The sequence below is a fragment of the Diprion similis genome, chromosome 3 (genome assembly GCF_021155765.1).
Source record: "Diprion similis isolate iyDipSimi1 chromosome 3, iyDipSimi1.1, whole genome shotgun sequence".
NCBI classification, from domain to species: Eukaryota; Metazoa; Arthropoda; class Insecta; order Hymenoptera; family Diprionidae; genus Diprion; species Diprion similis.
Window position 1 is genome coordinate 17314595 of NC_060107.1, and position 12220 is coordinate 17326814.

Genomic DNA, 12220 nt, shown 5'->3' on the forward strand with positions numbered 1-12220 from the left:
AACCGACAAGAATCAAGGGTTTCTCGGCCAAATACCAATTTTTTTTTGAATTTTTGGTGCGGGGCAGCTGAGTGTCTGGAGCCCTGTCGAACCCACCCAAGAATTTCAGGATCGGTTCATAAATAGCCGAGATTCGTTGAAAAATGTCGAATTTTTGGCTATCTTGTCTCTAAGTCAAGATTCCTCAATTTTTCTGCTGGTCTAACCTGAATGTCTGCGATTTCGACAAACGCGCATTGCAATTTGACGTCTCATCCGCAACTTGGTCAGAACGGTCAGAACCGACAAGAATCGAGGGTTTCTCGGCCAAATACCAACTTTTTTCTGAATTTTCGGTGCGGGGCAGCTGAGTGTCTGGAGCCCTGTCGAACCCACCCAAGAATTTCAGGATCGGTTCATAAATAGCCGAGATTCGTTGAAAAATGTCGAATTTTTGGCTATCTTGTCTCTAAGTCAAGATTCCTCAATTTTTCTGCTGGTCTGACCTGAATGTCTGCGATTTCGACAAACGCGCATTGCAATTTGAGGTCTCATCCGCAACTTGGTCAGAACGGTCAGAACCGACAAGAATCGAGGGTTTCTCGGCCAGATACCAACTTTTTTCTGAATTTTCGTTGCGGGGCAGCTGAGTGTCTGGAGCCCTGTCGAACCCACCCAAAAATTTCAGGATCGGTTCATAAATAGCCGAGATTCGTTGAAAAATGTCGAATTTTTGGCTATCTTGTCTCTAAGTCAAGATTCCTCAATTTTTCTGCTGGTCTGACCTGAATGTCTGCGATTTCGACGAACGCGCATTGCAATTTGAGGTCTCATCCGCAACTTGGTCAGAACGGTCAGAACCGACAAGAATCGAGGGTTTCTCGGCCAAATACCAACTTTTTTCTGAATTTTCGGTGCGGGGCAGCTGAGTGTCTGGAGCCCTGTCGAACCCACCCAAGAATTTCAGGATCGGTTCATAAATAGCCGAGATTCGTTGAAAAATGTCGAATTTTTGGCTATCTTGTCTCTAAGTCAAGATTCCTCAATTTTTCTGCTGGTCTGACCTGAATGTCTGCGATTTCGACAAACGCGCATTGCAATTTGACGTCTCATCCGCAACTTGGTCAGAACGGTCAGAACCGACAAGAATCGAGGGTTTCTCGGCCAAATACCAACTTTTTTCTGAATTTTCGGTGCGGGGCAGCTGAGTGTCTGGAGCCCTGTCGAACCCACCCAAGAATTTCAGGATCGGTTCATAAATAGCCGAGATTCGTTGAAAAATGTCGAATTTTTGGCTATCTTGTCTCTAAGTCAAGATTCCTCAATTTTTCTGCTGGTCTGACCTGAATGTCTGCGATTTCGACAAACGCGCATTGCAATTTGACGTCTCATCCGCAACTTGGTCAGAACGGTCAGAACCGACAAGAATCGAGGGTTTCTCGGCCAAATACCAACTTTTTTCTGAATTTTCGGTGCGGGGCAGCTGAGTGTCTGGAGCCCTGTCGAACCCACCCAAGAATTTCAGGATCGGTTCATAAATAGCCGAGATTCGTTGAAAAATGTCGAATTTTTGGCTATCTTGTCTCTAAGTCAAGATTCCTCAATTTTTCTGCTGGTCTGACCTGAATGTCTGCGATTTCGACAAACGCGCATTGCAATTTGAGGTCTCATCCGCAACTTGGTCAGAACGGTCAGAACCGACAAGAATCGAGGGTTTCTCGGCCAGATACCAACTTTTTTCTGAATTTTCGTTGCGGGGCAGCTGAGTGTCTGGAGCCCTGTCGAACCCACCCAAGAATTTCAGGATCGGTTCATAAATAGCCGAGATTCGTTGAAAAATGTCGAATTTTTGGCTATCTTGTCTCTAAGTCAAGATTCCTCAATTTTTCTGCTGGTCTGACCTGAATGTCTGCGATTTCGACAAACGCGCATTGCAATTTGACGTCTCATCCGCAACTTGGTCAGAACGGTCAGAACCGACAAGAATCGAGGGTTTCTCGGCCAAATACCAACTTTTTTCTGAATTTTCGGTGCGGGGCAGCTGAGTGTCTGGAGCCCTGTCGAACCCACCCAAGAATTTCAGGATCGGTTCATAAATAGCCGAGATTCGTTGAAAAATGTCGAATTTTTGGCTATCTTGTCTCTAAGTCAAGATTCCTCAATTTTTCTGCTGGTCTGACCTGAATGTCTGCGATTTCGACAAACGCGCATTGCAATTTGACGTCTCATCCGCAACTTGGTCAGAACGGTCAGAACCGACAAGAATCGAGGGTTTCTCGGCCAAATACCAACTTTTTTCTGAATTTTCGGTGCGGGGCAGCTGAGTGTCTGGAGCCCTGTCGAACCCACCCAAGAATTTCAGGATCGGTTCATAAATAGCCGAGATTCGTTGAAAAATGTCGAATTTTTGGCTATCTTGTCTCTAAGTCAAGATTCCTCAATTTTTCTGCTGGTCTGACCTGAATGTCTGCGATTTCGACAAACGCGCATTGCAATTTGACGTCTCATCCGCAACTTGGTCAGAACGGTCAGAACCGACAAGAATCGAGGGTTTCTCGGCCAAATACCAACTTTTTTCTGAATTTTCGGTGCGTTGCAGCTGAGTGTCTGGAGCCCTGTCGAACCCACCCAAGAATTTCAGGATCGGTTCATAAATAGCCGAGATTCGTTGAAAAATGTCGAATTTTTGGCTATCTTGTCTCTGAGTCAAGATTCCTCAATTTTTCTGCTGGTCTGACCTGAATGTCTGCGATTTCGACAAACGCGCATTGCAATTTGACGTCTCATCCGCAACTTGGTCAGAACGGTCAGAACCGACAAGAATCGAGGGTTTCTCGGCCAAATACCAACTTTTTTCTGAATTTTCGGTGCGGGGCAGCTGAGTGTCTGGAGCCCTGTCGAACCCACCCAAGAATTTCAGGATCGGTTCATAAATAGCCGAGATTCGTTGAAAAATGTCGAATTTTTGGCTATCTTGTCTCTAAGTCAAGATTCCTCAATTTTTCTGCTGGTCTGACCTGAATGTCTGCGATTTCGACAAACGCGCATTGCAATTTGACGTCTCATCCGCAACTTGGTCAGAACGGTCAGAACCGACAAGAATCGAGGGTTTCTCGGCCAAATACCAACTTTTTTCTGAATTTTCGGTGCGGGGCAGCTGAGTGTCTGGAGCCCTGTCGAACCCACCCAAGAATTTCAGGATCGGTTCATAAATAGCCGAGATTCGTTGAAAAATGTCGAATTTTTGGCTATCTTGTCTCTAAGTCAAGATTCCTCAATTTTTCTGCTGGTCTGACCTGAATGTCTGCGATTTCGACAAACGCGCATTGCAATTTGACGTCTCATCCGCAACTTGGTCAGAACGGTCAGAACCGACAAGAATCGAGGGTTTCTCGGCCAAATACCAACTTTTTTCTGAATTTTCGGTGCGGGGCAGCTGAGTGTCTGGAGCCCTGTCGAACCCACCCAAGAATTTCAGGATCGGTTCATAAATAGACGAGATTCGTTGAAAAATGTCGAATTTTTGGCTATCTTGTCTCTAAGTCAAGATTCCTCAATTTTTCTGCTGGTCTGACCTGAATGTCTGCTATTTCGACAAACGCGCATTGCAATTTGACGTCTCATCCGCAACTTGGTCAGAACGGTCAGAACCGACAAGAATCGAGGGTTTCTCGGCCAAATACCAACTTTTTTCTGAATTTTCGGTGCGGGGCAGCTGAGTGTCTGGAGCCCTGTCGAACCCACCCAAGAATTTCAGGATCGGTTCATAAATAGCCGAGATTCGTTGAAAAATGTCGAATTTTTGGCTATCTTGTCTCTAAGTCAAGATTCCTCAATTTTTCTGCTGGTCTGACCTGAATGTCTGCGATTTCGACGAACGCGCATTGCAATTTGACGTCTCATCCGCAACTTGGTCAGAACGGTCAGAACCGACAAGAATCGAGGGTTTCTCGGCCAAATACCAACTTTTTTCTGAATTTTCGGTGCGGGGCAGCTGAGTGTCTGGAGCCCTGTCGAACCCACCCAAGAATTTCAGGATCGGTTCATAAATAGCCGAGATTCGTTGAAAAATGTCGAATTTTTGGCTATCTTGTCTCTAAGTCAAGATTCCTCAATTTTTCTGCTGGTCTGACCTGAATGTCTGCGATTTCGACAAACGCGCATTGCAATTTGACGTCTCATCCGCAACTTGGTCAGAACGGTCAGAACCGACAAGAATCGAGGGTTTCTCGGCCAAATACCAACTTTTTTCTGAATTTTCGGTGCGGGGCAGCTGAGTGTCTGGAGCCCTGTCGAACCCACCCAAGAATTTCAGGATCGGTTCATAAATAGCCGAGATTCGTTGAAAAATGTCGAATTTTTGGCTATCTTGTCTCTAAGTCAAGATTCCTCAATTTTTCTGCTGGTCTGACCTGAATGTCTGCGATTTCGACAAACGCGCATTGCAATTTGACGTCTCATCCGCAACTTGGTCAGAACGGTCAGAACCGACAAGAATCGAGGGTTTCTCGGCCAAATACCAACTTTTTTCTGAATTTTCGGTGCGGGGCAGCTGAGTGTCTGGAGCCCTGTCGAACCCACCCAAGAATTTCAGGATCGGTTCATAAATAGCCGAGATTCGTTGAAAAATGTCGAATTTTTGGCTATCTTGTCTCTAAGTCAAGATTCCTCAATTTTTCTGCTGGTCTGACCTGAATGTCTGCGATTTCGACAAACGCGCATTGCAATTTGACGTCTCATCCGCAACTTGGTCAGAACGGTCAAAACCGACAAGAATCGAGGGTTTCTCGGCCAAATACCAACTTTTTTCTGAATTTTCGGTGCGGGGCAGCTGAGTGTCTGGAGCCCTGTCGAACCCACCCAAGAATTTCAGGATCGGTTCATAAATAGCCGAGATTCGTTGAAAAATGTCGAATTTTTGGCTATCTTGTCTCTAAGTCAAGATTCCTCAATTTTTCTGCTGGTCTGACCTGAATGTCTGCGATTTCGACGAACGCGCATTGCAATTTGAGGTCTCATCCGCAACTTGGTCAGAACGGTCAGAACCGACAAGAATCGAGGGTTTCTCGGCCAAATACCAACTTTTTTCTGAATTTTCGGTGCGGGGCAGCTGAGTGTCTGGAGCCCTGTCGAACCCACCCAAGAATTTCAGGATCGGTCCATGAATAGCCGAGATTCGTTGAAAAATGTCGAATTTTTGGCTATCTTGTCTCTAAGTCAAGATTCCTCAATTTTTCTGCTGGTCTGACCTGAATGTCTGCGATTTCGACAAACGCGCATTGCAATTTGAGGTCTCATCCGCAACTTGGTCAGAACGGTCAGAACCGACAAGAATCGAGGGTTTCTCGGCCAAATACCAACTTTTTTCTGAATTTTCGGTGCGGGGCAGCTGAGTGTCTGGAGCCCTGTCGAACCCACCCAAGAATTTCAGGATCGGTTGATAAGTAGCCGAGATTCGTTGAAAAATGTCGAATTTTTGGCTATCTTGTCTCTAAGTCAAGATTCCTCAATTTTCCTGCTGGTCTGACCTGAATGTCTGCGATTTCGACGAACGCGCATTGCAATTTGAGGTCTCATCCGCAACTTGGTCAGAACGGTCAGAACCGACAAGAATCGAGGGTTTCTCGTCCAAATACCAACTTTTTTCTGAATTTTTGGTGCGGGGCAGCTGAGTGTCTGGAGCCCTGTCGAACCCACCCAAGAATTTCAGGATCGGTTCATAAATAGCCGAGATTCGTTGAAAAATGTCGAATTTTTGGCTTACTTGTCTCTAAGTCAAGATTCCTCAATTTTTCTGCTGGTCTGACCTGAATGTCTGCGATTTCGACAAACGCGCATTGCAATTTGACGTCTCATCCGCAACTTGGTCAGAACGGTCAGAACCGACAAGAATCGAGGGTTTCTCGGCCAAATACCAACTTTTTTCTGAATTTTCGGTGCGGGGCAGCTGAGTGTCTGGAGCCCTGTCGAACCCACCCAAGAATTTCAGGATCGGTTCATAAATAGCCGAGATTCGTTGAAAAATGTCGAATTTTTGGCTATCTTGTCTCTAAGTCAAGATTCCTCAATTTTTCTGCTGGTCTGACCTGAATGTCTGCGATTTCGACAAACGCGCATTGCAATTTGACGTCTCATCCGCAACTTGGTCAGAACGGTCAGAACCGACAAGAATCGAGGGTTTCTCGGCCAAATACCAACTTTTTTCTGAATTTTCGGTGCGGGGCAGCTGAGTGTCTGGAGCCCTGTCGAACCCACCCAAGAATTTCAGGATCGGTTCATAAATAGCCGAGATTCGTTGAAAAATGTCGAATTTTTGGCTATCTTGTCTCTAAGTCAAGATTCCTCAATTTTTCTGCTGGTCTGACCTGAATGTCTGCGATTTCGACAAACGCGCATTGCAATTTGAGGTCTCATCCGCAACTTGGTCAGAACGGTCAGAACCGACAAGAATCGAGGGTTTCTCGGCCAGATACCAACTTTTTTCTGAATTTTCGTTGCGGGGCAGCTGAGTGTCTGGAGCCCTGTCGAACCCACCCAAGAATTTCAGGATCGGTTCATAAATAGCCGAGATTCGTTGAAAAATGTCGAATTTTTGGCTATCTTGTCTCTAAGTCAAGATTCCTCAATTTTTCTGCTGGTCTGACCTGAATGTCTGCGATTTCGACGAACGCGCATTGCAATTTGAGGTCTCATCCGCAACTTGGTCAGAACGGTCAGAACCGACAAGAATCGAGGGTTTCTCGGCCAAATACCAACTTTTTTCTGAATTTTTGGTGCGGGGCAGCTGAGTGTCTGGAGCCCTGTCGAACCCACCCAAGAATTTCAGGATCGGTTCGGAAATAGCCGAGATTCGTTGAAAAATGTCGAATTTTTGGCTATCTTGTCTCTAAGTCAAGATTCCTCAATTTTTCTGCTGGTCTGACCTGAATGTCTGCGATTTCGACAAACGCGCATTGCAATTTGACGTCTCATCCGCAACTTGGTCAGAACGGTCAGAACCGACAAGAATCGAGGGTTTCTCGGCCAAATACCAACTTTTTTCTGAATTTTCGGTGCGGGGCAGCTGAGTGTCTGGAGCCCTGTCGAACCCACCCAAGAATTTCAGGATCGGTTCATAAATAGCCGAGATTCGTTGAAAAATGTCGAATTTTTGGCTATCTTGTCTCTAAGTCAAGATTCCTCAATTTTTCTGCTGGTCTGACCTGAATGTCTGCGATTTCGACAAACGCGCATTGCAATTTGACGTCTCATCCGCAACTTGGTCAGAACGGTCAGAACCGACAAGAATCGAGGGTTTCTCGGCCAAATACCAACTTTTTTCTGAGTTTTCGGTGCGGGGCAGCTGAGTGTCTGGAGCCCTGTCGAACCCACCCAAGAATTTCAGGATCGGTTCATAAATAGCCGAGATTCGTTGAAAAATGTCGAATTTTTGGCTATCTTGTCTCTAAGTCAAGATTCCCCAATTTTTCTGCTGGTCTGACCTGAATGTCTGCGATTTCGACAAACGCGCATTGCAATTTGACGTCTCATCCGCAACTTGGTCAGAACGGTCAGAACCGACAAGAATCGAGGGTTTCTCGGCCAAATACCAACTTTTTTCTGAATTTTCGGTGCGGGGCAGCTGAGTGTCTGGAGCCCTGTCGAACCCACCCAAGAATTTCAGGATCGGTTCATGAATAGCCGAGATTCGTTGAAAAATGTCGAATTTTTGGCTATCTTGTCTCTAAGTCAAGATTCCTCAATTTTTCTGCTGGTCTGACCTGAATGTCTGCGATTTCGACAAACGCGCATTGCAATTTGAGGTCTCATCCGCAACTTGGTCAGAACGGTCAGAACCGACAAGAATCGAGGGTTTCTCGGCCAAATACCAACTTTTTCCTGAATTTTCGGTGCGGGGCAGCTGAGTGTCTTGAGCCCTGTCGAACCCACCCAAGAATTTCAGGATCGGTTGATAAGTAGCCGAGATTCGTTGAAAAATGTCGAATTTTTGGCTATCTTGTCTCTAAGTCAAGATTCCTCAATTTTCCTGCTGGTCTGACCTGAATGTCTGCGATTTCGACGAACGCGCATTGCAATTTGAGGTCTCATCCGCAACTTGGTCAGAACGGTCAGAACCGACAAGAATCGAGGGTTTCTCGGCCAAATACCAACTTTTTTCTGAATTTTTGGTGCGGGGCAGCTGAGTGTCTGGAGCCCTGTCGAACCCACCCAAGAATTTCAGGATCGGTTCATAAATAGCCGAGATTCGTTGAAAAATGTCGAATTTTTGGCTTACTTGTCTCTAAGTCAAGATTCCTCAATTTTTCTGCTGGTCTGACCTGAATGTCTGCGATTTCGACAAACGCGCATTGCAATTTGACGTCTCATCCGCAACTTGGTCAGAACGGTCAGAACCGACAAGAATCGAGGGTTTCTCGGCCAAATACCAACTTTTTTCTGAATTTTCGGTGCGGGGCAGCTGAGTGTCTGGAGCCCTGTCGAACCCACCCAAGAATTTCAGGATCGGTTCATAAATAGCCGAGATTCGTTGAAAAATGTCGAATTTTTGGCTATCTTGTCTCTAAGTCAAGATTCCTCAATTTTTCTGCTGGTCTGACCTGAATGTCTGCGATTTCGACAAACGCGCATTGCAATTTGACGTCTCATCCGCAACTTGGTCAGAACGGTCAGAACCGACAAGAATCGAGGGTTTCTCGGCCAAATACCAACTTTTTTCTGAATTTTCGGTGCGGGGCAGCTGAGTGTCTGGAGCCCTGTCGAACCCACCCAAGAATTTCAGGATCGGTTCATAAATAGCCGAGATTCGTTGAAAAATGTCGAATTTTTGGCTATCTTGTCTCTAAGTCAAGATTCCTCAATTTTTCTGCTGGTCTGACCTGAATGTCTGCGATTTCGACAAACGCGCATTGCAATTTGAGGTCTCATCCGCAACTTGGTCAGAACGGTCAGAACCGACAAGAATCGAGGGTTTCTCGGCCAAATACCAACTTTTTTCTGAATTTTCGGTGCGGGGCAGCTGAGTGTCTGGAGCCCTGTCGAACCCACCCAAGAATTTCAGGATCGGTTCATGAATAGCCGAGATTCGTTGAAAAATGTCGAATTTTTGGCTATCTTGTCTCTAAGTCAAGATTCCTCAATTTTTCTGCTGGTCTGACCTGAATGTCTGCGATTTCGACAAACGCGCATTGCAATTTGAGGTCTCATCCGCAACTTGGTCAGAACGGTCAGAACCGACAAGAATCGAGGGTTTCTCGGCCAAATACCAACTTTTTTCTGAATTTTCGGTGCGGGGCAGCTGAGTGTCTGGAGCCCTGTCGAACCCACCCAAGAATTTCAGGATCGGTTGATAAGTAGCCGAGATTCGTTGAAAAATGTCGAATTTTTGGCTATCTTGTCTCTAAGTCAAGATTCCTCAATTTTCCTGCTGGTCTGACCTGAATGTCTGCGATTTCGACAAACGCGCATTGCAATTTGAGGTCTCATCCGCAACTTGGTCAGAACGGTCAGAACCGACAAGAATCGAGGGTTTCTCGGCCAAATACCAACTTTTTTCTGAATTTTCAGTGCGGGGCAGCTGAGTGTCTGGAGCCCTGTCGAACCCACCCAAGAATTTCAGGATCGGTTCATAAATAGCCGAGATTCGTTGAAAAATGTCGAATTTTTGGCTATCTTGTCTCTAAGTCAAGATTCCTCAATTTTTCTGCTGGTCTGACCTGAATGTCTGCGATTTTGACAAACGCGCATTGCAATTTGACGTCTCATCCGCAACTTGGTCAGAACGGTCAGAACCGACAAGAATCGAGGGTTTCTCGGCCAAATACCAACTTTTTTCTGAATTTTCGGTGCGGGGCAGCTGAGTGTCTGGAGCCCTGTCGAACCCACCCAAGAATTTCAGGATCGGTTCATAAATAGCCGAGATTCGTTGAAAAATGTCGAATTTTTGGCTATCTTGTCTCTAAGTCAAGATTCCTCAATTTTTCTGCTGGTCTGACCTGAATGTCTGCGATTCCGACAAACGCGCATTGCAATTTGACGTCTCATACGCAACTTGGTCAGAACGGTCAGAACCGACAAGAATCGAGGGTTTCTCGGCCAAATACCAACTTTTTTCTGAATTTTCGGTGCGGGGCAGCTGAGTGTCTGGAGCCCTGTCGAACCCACCCAAGAATTTCAGGATCGGTTCATAAGTAGCCGAGATTCGTTGAAAAATGTCGAATTTTTGGCTATCTTGTCTCTAAGTCAAGATTCCTCAATTTTTCTGCTGGTCTGACCTGAATGTCTGCGATTTCGACAAACGCGCATTGCAATTTGACGTCTCATCCGCAACTTGGTCAGAACGGTCAGAACCGACAAGAATCCAGGGTTTCTCGGCCAAATACCAACTTTTTTCTGAATATTCGGTGCGGACAGCTGAGTGTCTGGAGCCCTCTCGAACCCACCCAAGAATTTCAGGATCGGTTCATAAGTAGCCGAGATTCGTTGAAAAATGTCGAATTTTTGGCTATCTTGTCTCTAAGTCAAGATTCCTCAATTTTTCTGCTGGTCTGACCTGAATGTCTGCGATTTCGACAAACGCGCATTGCAATTTGAGGTCTCATCCGCAACTTGGTCAGAACGGTCAGAACCGACAAGAATCGAGGGTTTCTCGGCCAAATACCAACTTTTTTCTGAATTTTCAGTGCGGGGCAGCTGAGTGTCTGGAGCCCTGTCGAACCCACCCAAGAATTTCAGGATCGGTTCATGAATAGCCGAGATTCGTTGAAAAATGTCGAATTTTTGGCTATCTTGTCTCTAAGTCAAGATTCCTCAATTTTTCTGCTGGTCTGACCTGAATGTCTGCGATTTCGACAAACGCGCATTGCAATTTGACGTCTCATCCGCAACTTGGTCAGAACGGTCAGAACCGACAAGAATCGAGGGTTTCTCGGCCAAATACCAACTTTTTTCTGAATTTTCGGTGCGGGGCAGCTGAGTGTCTGGAGCCCTGTCGAACCCACCCAAGAATTTCAGGATCGGTTCATAAATAGCCGAGATTCGTTGAAAAATGTCGAATTTTTGGCTATCTTGTCTCTAAGTCAAGATTCCTCAATTTTTCTGCTGGTCTGACCTGAATGTCTGCGATTTCGACAAACGCGCATTGCAATTTGAGGTCTCATCCGCAACTTGGTCAGAACGGTCAGAACCGACAAGAATCGAGGGTTTCTCGGCCAAATACCAACTTTTTTCTGAATTTTCAGTGCGGGGCAGCTGAGTGTCTGGAGCCCTGTCGAACCCACCCAAGAATTTCAGGATCGGTTCATGAATAGCCGAGATTCGTTGAAAAATGTCGAATTTTTGGCTATCTTGTCTCTAAGTCAAGATTCCTCAATTTTTCTGCTGGTCTGACCTGAATGTCTGCGATTTCGACAAACGCGCATTGCAATTTGACGTCTCATCCGCAACTTGGTCAGAACGGTCAGAACCGACAAGAATCGAGGGTTTCTCGGCCAAATACCAACTTTTTTCTGAATTTTCGGTGCGGGGCAGCTGAGTGTCTGGAGCCCTGTCGAACCCACCCAAGAATTTCAGGATCGGTTCATAAATAGCCGAGATTCGTTGAAAAATGTCGAATTTTTGGCTATCTTGTCTCTAAGTCAAGATTCCTCAATTTTTCTGCTGGTCTGACCTGAATGTCTGCGATTTCGACAAACGCGCATTGCAATTTGACGTCTCATCCGCAACTTGGTCAGAACGGTCAGAACCGACAAGAATCGAGGGTTTCTCGGCCAAATACCAACTTTTTTCTGAATTTTCGGTGCGGGGCAGCTGAGTGTCTGGAGCCCTGTCGAACCCACCCAAGAATTTCAGGATCGGTTCATAAATAGCCGAGATTCGTTGAAAAATGTCGAATTTTTGGCTATCTTGTCTCTAAGTCAAGATTCCTCAATTTTTCTGCTGGTCTGACCTGAATGTCTGCGATTTCGACAAACGCGCATTGCAATTTGAGGTCTCATCCGCAACTTGGTCAGAACGGTCAGAACCGACAAGAATCGAGGGTTTCTCGGCCAAATACCAACTTTTTTCTGAATTTTCGTTGCGGGGCAGCTGAGTGTCTGGAGCCCTGTCGAACCCACCCAAGAATTTCAGGATCGGTTCATAAATAGCCGAGATTCGTTGAAAAATGTCGAATTTTTGGCTATCTTGTCTCTAAGTCAAGATTCCTCAATTTTTCTGCTGGTCTGACCTGAATGTCTGCGATTTC